Source organism: Neovison vison, chromosome 4 (assembly GCF_020171115.1).
Source record: "Neovison vison isolate M4711 chromosome 4, ASM_NN_V1, whole genome shotgun sequence".
In the NCBI taxonomy this organism is placed as follows: domain Eukaryota; kingdom Metazoa; phylum Chordata; class Mammalia; order Carnivora; family Mustelidae; genus Neogale; species Neogale vison.
In genome coordinates this window covers 150,108,975-150,117,533 of record NC_058094.1, presented here as the reverse complement: position 1 = coordinate 150,117,533, position 8,559 = coordinate 150,108,975, and positions in this window count along the sequence as shown.

The window sequence follows — 8,559 nt, the reverse complement described above, 5'->3', positions numbered from 1 at the left end:
AGGTAAACACATTTCCTATTACGCCTTGGCTATTTTCTAACCTATCTCGATATTTCCATTGGGAGTAATTTAAATAAAAGTCCTTAGCGTTTGTACCATCTTATAAACTTCACTGAACAACGTGCATTATAAAATTCACTGGAAAATTTTTTGCACTTTTTATATAACAAAGAAATGCAGTTCTTTAGGGCAATACCTAGAGAGATCGAGATCAGTCAGGGTGTTTCAATAAAAGTGTCTGTCAATATGTATATTTTACACTTTTTAAAATCAGAAGTAGGGGCTACAGGAAGTATCTTATAGGCATGGCTAAATGTGTTATCATTTAAATCTGGAAATTTTAAGTATTTTAAGAATTTTAAGTATTTTATTCTCTTTAAAAGAGAATTTTAAGTATTCTCATGTATTTTGATTTAGCAAAGCACATATATAAATATTGATTGCAATCAATATATATCAGTTTGCACATCGATCTCTATCTTATAAGGATCAAAGAATTACATGGAGCCAAAAAATATTTAAAAGCAAATGGTATTTTCTTAGACATAAACAAACTTCAAAACACAGAACCTACAATATTTAACTTATTTTTTAATGAAAATGTTGTTTTCATGAGATGAGATGATGAGAGAATCTAGAAGTTATTTCTAATAAATCTAGAAACAGTCAAATCTATAGCAACCCACTGGTCACCCAATGGAATTTTTTGATTGATTCAGTCTGATGTAATTAGAGGTCACTGAGGATTCTGGAGACATAAGTATGCTTTTTTGTCCCTTGAAAGATCACTATATGGCATTTTCATTAACATTTTAAGATGACCACTATTTACTGAAATGTGGACTGAGAGATCTCCTTAAAAAGAATGTGTTTGTTCAGTGTAACAGACAAATCTTTTCTCCTGGAAATGGCCTTGGAGTGGGCATGCTCTCAAAGGTTATTGCCTCTCTTGCTGTTACTCTTTAGTGCCAACAGTAACATCTGCATTGGTAAAAGCTGATAAGTGCCTTGAGTTGTATTGTTGTCATTTGCTTATTTTACATATTATCTGTGGGGTGGATATAATTATCCCCATTTGCAGACAAGGAAATGAAATTCAGAACATTGTGTCCAAGCACATTGTAAGTGAACCATACATATCAAGGACACTGTTAATGGGCTTCTTGGAATTGGAATGTGGGTTGGACAACTTCTAATCCAGGAAAGTAACTTAGCAGAGTTCTGTAAGTCAGACCTCAGACTTAGTAGAAAACTTAGAAAATAAGTGCATTTTATTCATGGAATATCTATCCTTTGTTTTTTTAACATTCATATTTTGTTCAGCTATTCTCTGACTCCAACTGAAAATACAAAGATATTTAATACAGTCCTCACCCTTAAGGATCTAAGAAGAGTCTAAAGTGAGAGACAGACACACCGTAGATAAAACCATGTGACAAATATTGTAATCAGCACATTTTACAAATGAGGAGGGAAGAACTATTGTCTGGTTCAGAGAATATAATTCAGTGGAGGTGCTGGGTTGTAAGATAGGATGATGAAGGATGAGCATAAGCCAGATGAACTGGAAAGAGTATGTTCCAGGCAGAAAGGACCCTCCACGGACACTCACATGTCAAGTTCAGGGTGCATTCATGAAGCTTGCCCGTAACTCTGACTGGTTTTGGCACTGCATAGAGTGGAGGAATTTGATGAGATGAGACTGGAGATTTGATTACAGCTGAGCTGGGATGGGGCTTGTATCCCAGACCCTGGAAAGCCGTAAGTCCCTCAGGCAAAGAAATAACAGTCATATCTCAAGATCGTTCTGGTGTAGGATACATTTAAGGGAATGTAATAAAGACTATGAGGGAATGTAGAATATTATTAGAATAGGACAAGAAGCAACTGATGAGAATATAAACTAAGTAGTAATGAAAAGAAAATAATAAAAATTATTTGAAAAAAATGTATGAACAGTTAGGTATTGGTAACAACTTTAATAGAAGAATATTTTTAAAAATGTTAAAATGACTGATGTTTCTTCCTTAGAAATTTCCACTAGTAGAGATAAGTAGGAGAGGCAGCAAGAATGTAGGAAGCCTCTGGACCCTGTTTTGGATATTAGGAGAACTTTCGAAATTTCAACATAGATGGTGCTCAGTAGTAGCCAACCTAAATTTAGCTCTCAGGAGCGATAGGGAGGTGTCACAAGAGTAGTTAAGGCAGTGGGACTGTACAGAAAGCAAAAATTCAGTTATTATGACAATAATAACAATAACATTAACAATAATAAACAAATACCTTCTGTCTGAGATTCAGCTCCTCTGAGGCAAACTCCGAGACAAAGATACAGGTATGAGTGATTTATTAAGGAGCCCCCCCCGCCACCAGGGGACTGTGGCAAAAGAAGAGGAAGGCAGGACAGGGCCAAACAACAGGTGATCACAGGCAAAATCCCGCAAGAGGCAGCTTTGACCTGATGCTGTGGGGGAACTTCGTTTTATTTATTTATTTTGAGGAATCTCTATACCCAATGTGGGGCTCAGACTCACCACCCCCAGATCAAGAGTAACATTTTCTCCTGTCTGAGTCAGCCACACCCCCTTGTAGGGGGACTCTGAAGTTTGGATTGTGCTTCATGATTGTTCTTTCAGGCAAGAAAGCTTAGGTACATTTAGGATTGCTTCTAGGCCATTCCAGAGGGCTAAAAATTCCCAAGTCCTAGAGTCATCCTCAGAAGAAGAGTCACAGGAGCTGGATATTGAAAGTAAAACCACCCAGTGGGTAGGCAGGTAAAGGGCAAACACTGGATGGGACAGCAACATTATCTGCTACCAACATTATCCACTATCCACTCCTCGGTGCATACACTATGATTTGTTTGTAGAATATTAGGCCCTATTTGGTGTAAGAAAGGAGCATGGAGTGATTGAAAAACGCTGAAGTAAGAATGAAGAGACTTGGCTTTTACTCTCATCTTGGTCCAGTGTAATAGAATTAGCAAGTTTCCTGACCTCTTTATGCTACAGTTTTCTAATCTGCTAAATGGACAAAACAATATTTGCCTCATTGCCTGGGACGTAATTTGATGTAATTAACAACAACCAAAAAAATGCAAGAAAAATTTCAAACTTGATCTTAGCCCAAGGGCCGAGAAATGATAAAGCAAGAAACATTTCAAACCCAAGCTGAATCATTTTTTCCAAAAGATTCTTTTATGGAGTGTTTGTGACTATTAAAACAAAAAAAGCCATCTTTCATAAACTTTATATAAATGCCAGGTGTTGTGATCGAAGCCTCTCCCAAGTAGACTATCAATGCAAGAGTGATTCAAGAACTAGAGAGAAACCAGCTTTATAAGTAATGATTAAAATGTTTTTTGGGGGGCACCTGTGTGGCTCAGTCAGTTGTGTCTGTCTTTGACTCAGGTCTTGATCTATGGGTCTTGGGTTGAGCCCAGTGTGGGACTCCCTGAAGAGTGGGGAACCTGTTTCTCCCTCTGATTCTGCTCCTCCCTACCGCTTGTGCTCTCTCTCTCTCTCTCAAATAAATAAATAAACTCTGTAAAAAAAAAAATGTTTCTCTTGAACATAAACTCCTATTGTTTAAACTCAGAAGAAAGAAAAATTTCTTTTCTGTCATCAAACAGCCAAGAACTTGGCAAAAACAAATTCAATGTTCTGGTTTTCTTCTTGATCAAAAGTTCTTGCCGTGGTTAGAATTCTTCTTCTCATCCATCTTCTGTGGAGGCATACTGGCTAGGGTTTTTGTTTGTTTGTTTGTTGTTGTTTTAAAGATTTTATTCATTTATTTATTTGAGGGAGAGCATGAAGATGAGTAGGAGAGGGAGAAGCAGACTCCCCGCTGAGCAGGGAGCCCAGTGTGGCGCTTGACCTCAAACTCCATGTGGAGCTCCATGTGCAGCTCAATCCCAGGACTGTGAGACTGTAGAAACCATGACCTGATCAGTCAAAAGCAGTCAGGCAGACAGGTGTTTAACTGGCTGAGCCACCCAGGCACCCTGGGTTGGCTAGGTTTACAGCTACTTAATAGCTGTGGGATTTTAAGGCATTCATTTGACATCTCTGAGTCTCAAAAAATGGTAGATAATATATATTTCTCTGGGTTATTTGAATTCTTAAGTGGGTAAAATGTTCTAAGAAATTTATGGCACCAGAAAAGAGTGATATACTTTTTATAGAGTTCTATATGAAACACATGAAAAGAGCTCTTTGCTACACACACACACACACACACACACACACACACACTATATATATATATATATATATATATATATATAAAATAAAATAAAATGCATGTAACTTTTTGTACACCAGATAATTATAACTGTCCAGGGTCATAGAAGGAGTTTAATAAATATATGTGAAATGAAAGGCTTAGTTTTATCCTATGATTCTTTGGCTTTAAAATAAGGAGAATAATTGAAGAATTAAAAATATTATCTATTCTCTTCTACTCCTCAAAATGATCACTACATGTTGAGTCTAAGGTAATTTAAATACTTGTGTGATCATAAATGTTTCCAGCGGATTATACAATTTATACAGTTTATTGTTTTAATGAGATTCAACATTTTGCTTTTATTTTATATGTCACATACAGGATGGAGTAGTTAAAATTTCAATTATTTATAAAGTAGCTTTTTTTACACACAAGATGGTATTGAACAAATAGCCAATGTATTTTAGTTAACAAGATGGCTCAGAGAATGTCAACCAAATTAGACAAATTTACAAGATTAAAAATTTACATGAACATGGTTAAAGCAAGTCCTTTAAAGGTGTTTCATTGTGTAATGTACTATTCATAAAATAATTTTGTTTTGTAAATATTACAATTTTTTTCTCTTTGGTAGAATCTAAAGTTTTGCAAGGGATTTGATGGTTCACTCTCTGTATCACTAGAAAAGGCACACAGCAGGACTAAGCGGTCCAGCCTTACACCAAGAGAGCTGATTATGTGTGTCTTTCAAAACATCCAAGTTCTGTACTTGCTTCTAGACCAATTAAATTCTGGCAGCTATAATTAATTTGACAAAATCTACTAAAGATCTTAGAGAATGATTTAATAATAAAATGGGTCAGAATACTTAGAGGTAGCATTAAATACTGTTGGTGTTACACCTATCATAAAAAAAGTCTGGCAGCATGGAAGGAGCATGGAGAGGAGGACAGCTGGGCCACATCATGTTCTGCTCATCCAACTTGACCATGGGTGACCAGGGATTTCAAAGCCAATGCTTTCTCATGAATGCCTTATCCCCCTCCATCACCCAGCTTATTGTTTAGTCTAATATACTTTCTGCTTAGCCAGTTCCATTCAGTATTTCTTAGTCCCTTCCCATTTGGCTTTGGCAATGCATTCTTGTGAATGGGTGGCATTCTGAAAAGTTTCCATTTTTCTTCTTGAGAAAGAATGTGAAACAGACCTCTTCTAGTTTTTATTCCACAGAATTCCATTTCGTAAGCCTTTCCTAAGAAAATAATATAATACTGATAATAATAGCAGCTGAGATTTATCGAGTATTTACTATGTGCCAGGCACTATGCTAAACACTGCACATTCATTATTTTATTTAACACTTAAAACAATTATAAAGGGAAAATACTAATATTAATGACCATTCTGTAATTGAAGATCTGAAGCAGAGAACTGGTAAGTAGCTTACTTATAGGCAATGGCCATTAAGTGGTAGAGCCGGCGTTCAAGCCTTCTAAACCTGACTCCAAAGACTGGGCACTTGTGATAAGTATTCCAAAAGTTGTAAAGAATTATCTCATGAGCTTTTAGGGGCTTGTGATAAAATCATGCACTGAATGAGTAATAAAATGTACAAATTAGATACCATATTTTTAGTAGCTGCTACAGGCAAATGGGAGAAATCAAAAGATAAGTGTGAATCCAGGAATCTGCAGAGAAGATGGTCAAGATTTTGCTTTTTTGGAATTAAAAAAAAAAAAAATCAAGAATTAAGGTGAAAGAACAAGATAGAAGGAAGGAGGCGGAAGCATTTCACAGACGTCAGGAAAAGAGCCTGAATCTTTCTGAGGGGCCAAACCGTCAGGAGGAAACAGAAACGCATGAATACTTTCTTCTAGTCCAGTGGTTTTCAAATGATTTCCTGGAGCTCTGAAATTCTTGGAGTCAAGTGGCCCCTTGCCTGCTTGAACCGAAATTGCTCTGTATCTATCCGTGCATATGTGTATGTGGATGTCCATCCTGGCAGATAGGAAGCAAGCCCCATCTGGCATTGTAGTTCGTCCCTTGGCTCTAATTGCTTTTCTTAAAAATTTAATATCCCCAGTGACACCTTTTATTTTCTTAGAGTTCACAATTCACAAGGATGGCTTTCATGACGTCATATCTTTTGATATTTCCCACAGCCTAGAGCCTAATAGGTGTTCAGTAAATAAATAAAAGGGGGGGGAAAAGGAGGAATAAGAGACCCGGTATAAGCCGGGTCTCTTGCTTTCTTATTCCCCAAGAACAAGATTTCCAAACTTTAGAAACATTATTTTTTACCATTGCCTTTCCTCTTCCAGATTAGATCTGAAAATAAGAAAAATGTAGAGTACTGGTTCTCTTTCTCCCTGCTTGTAATTGTTTCCTCCAATCAGGATATAGTTTCAAGGGTGGCCAACACTGTCAATCACCCTCTACCCTCCTTTGAAACTCCTTGATTATGGGAAAGTGCTTTGCATGTAATCACTTCAATTACTCAGTAAAACTTCCTGTGTTCCTTCTGCTGTGCTTGAATTTGGGTTTTTAAAGAGGCTTTGCTACTTTCTCCTCAGTTTCATTTAAAAATATATTTGGAAGGAATAGAACAAAATGGCTTTTGAGTATGAGCACACATCTAGTTGTCCAAATTAGCTTGCCCAGCCTGGAGAGTCCATAGGGTTGGGGCAGACAATAGGGATGGCAGAGGCATCAGAATGAGGGGCTTTTTTGCTGGGGGCTAATCCAAGACCAGATTCCAGGGAGATTGCAAGCTGGGAACTTGGTAGCAGGCTGTTGCGTTTGAAACCATTCATTTTGTCAGAAATTCCTCTGGCATGAAGTTCTGGGGTTACTTTATGGCGATACACTTCTTTGGCCTTGAACTTGGTTTAAAAAAAAAAAAAAAAAAGCAAAAGCAAAAACAAAACCAAAACCAAAAATGAAAACAAATATAGCAACCACAGCAAAAGACCCTCTTTGCTAGACCTCCCAGTGTAGGGAAATCGCTTTAAAAAGATATTCTCTGTTGCTCTTTGAGGGCTAGGACCTGCTCTTATATTATAGTCACTGTGTTGGCTAAGTCTGCAGAAGAAGCTGCTAGGCTCCTGATCATGGGTGATGGGGGTGGTTTATAGGACTAAGAGAGGACCCCCTTCCCATTTGGCTCATCGAATATAGTCCTTTCAGGACAACCAGTCACTCAAGTCACATGAGGGCAGGAGTCAAAGAGTTTTCCACGTAAACCTTGCACCCTTAGAAACTCAATCATGGGTACTGTGATGAAGTCTTTTATATGGCTTTATATTCAGTGATCTATCCTCCTCCTATTTCAAGATGCATTTGACTATATCAGTATCATGTGAAAATAAATACTTGCATTTATTAAGCACGTACCATGTTCTAAAAACTATGCTATGCACCCGTGGTACTGAGATGAATGAGATCTGGCTTTGACCTCCAGGAGATCACAGTTTAGTGGAGAAAATTCTTCTAATAAAGTGGTTGGAATCCTCTTTCTACCTTACCCTGAACTTCCACCTCATTCCCAGGGAATTCTGTGGTGGAGCAAGAATCACATGGCACTTTAACTGCCAAGACTGTCCTCCTCACACTTCCTGTCTCCTATAACCTATTCTAGAGAAAATCTCCAGGCTGTATGCTCCAATGTCCCAATTCCAATTTGCTTGTCATGAAAAAGCTAAAGGCAGAAGAATTCTGAATTTTTTAATTTGGCATCCAAAGAGCAGTGAAAAATTTAAGTGGGAAGAGATGAGAATTTGTATCAGATGGTGACACTGGGAATATAAGGGGGACAAAAAACATACACAAAAAATTGACAAAATGTTTTACATCGTCAGTACTTTCCTATATTAATTCCTTTAGTTCCATAATCAAAAAGGAAAAGACAGTTTACTTGGCACTCATTAATTATTTGTTAGGTTCCCCTTATTCTTTACAAAAATTTTGTGAAGCAAGTACACCATTTTTATTTTGTGCAATCTCTCTCTATAAGGTGAGGGATATTAAAATAGGTTGTCTACATTCCTGATGCCATAGTGGTAAGTGCCGGACCACATTTTAAATTTGTCTATGTCTTTCTCAAAACCATGTTATTTCCACTAGGAGTGCATATAATTTTTAATCTCTATTTTACACGTGAGAAACTATGTTTTAGGGAAGTCACCTAACTGGTCTAGGTTGACCCATCCGGGGAAGCAAGAAGAAAGATAGGAGAGCATCTTAAAAGAATAATGGCCAGAGCTTCCTGAAAAAGATGTGGGTCTCAGCTAATTCAAGATTCTGAACCTGGTGATCTGAAAATTCTAATGTCAT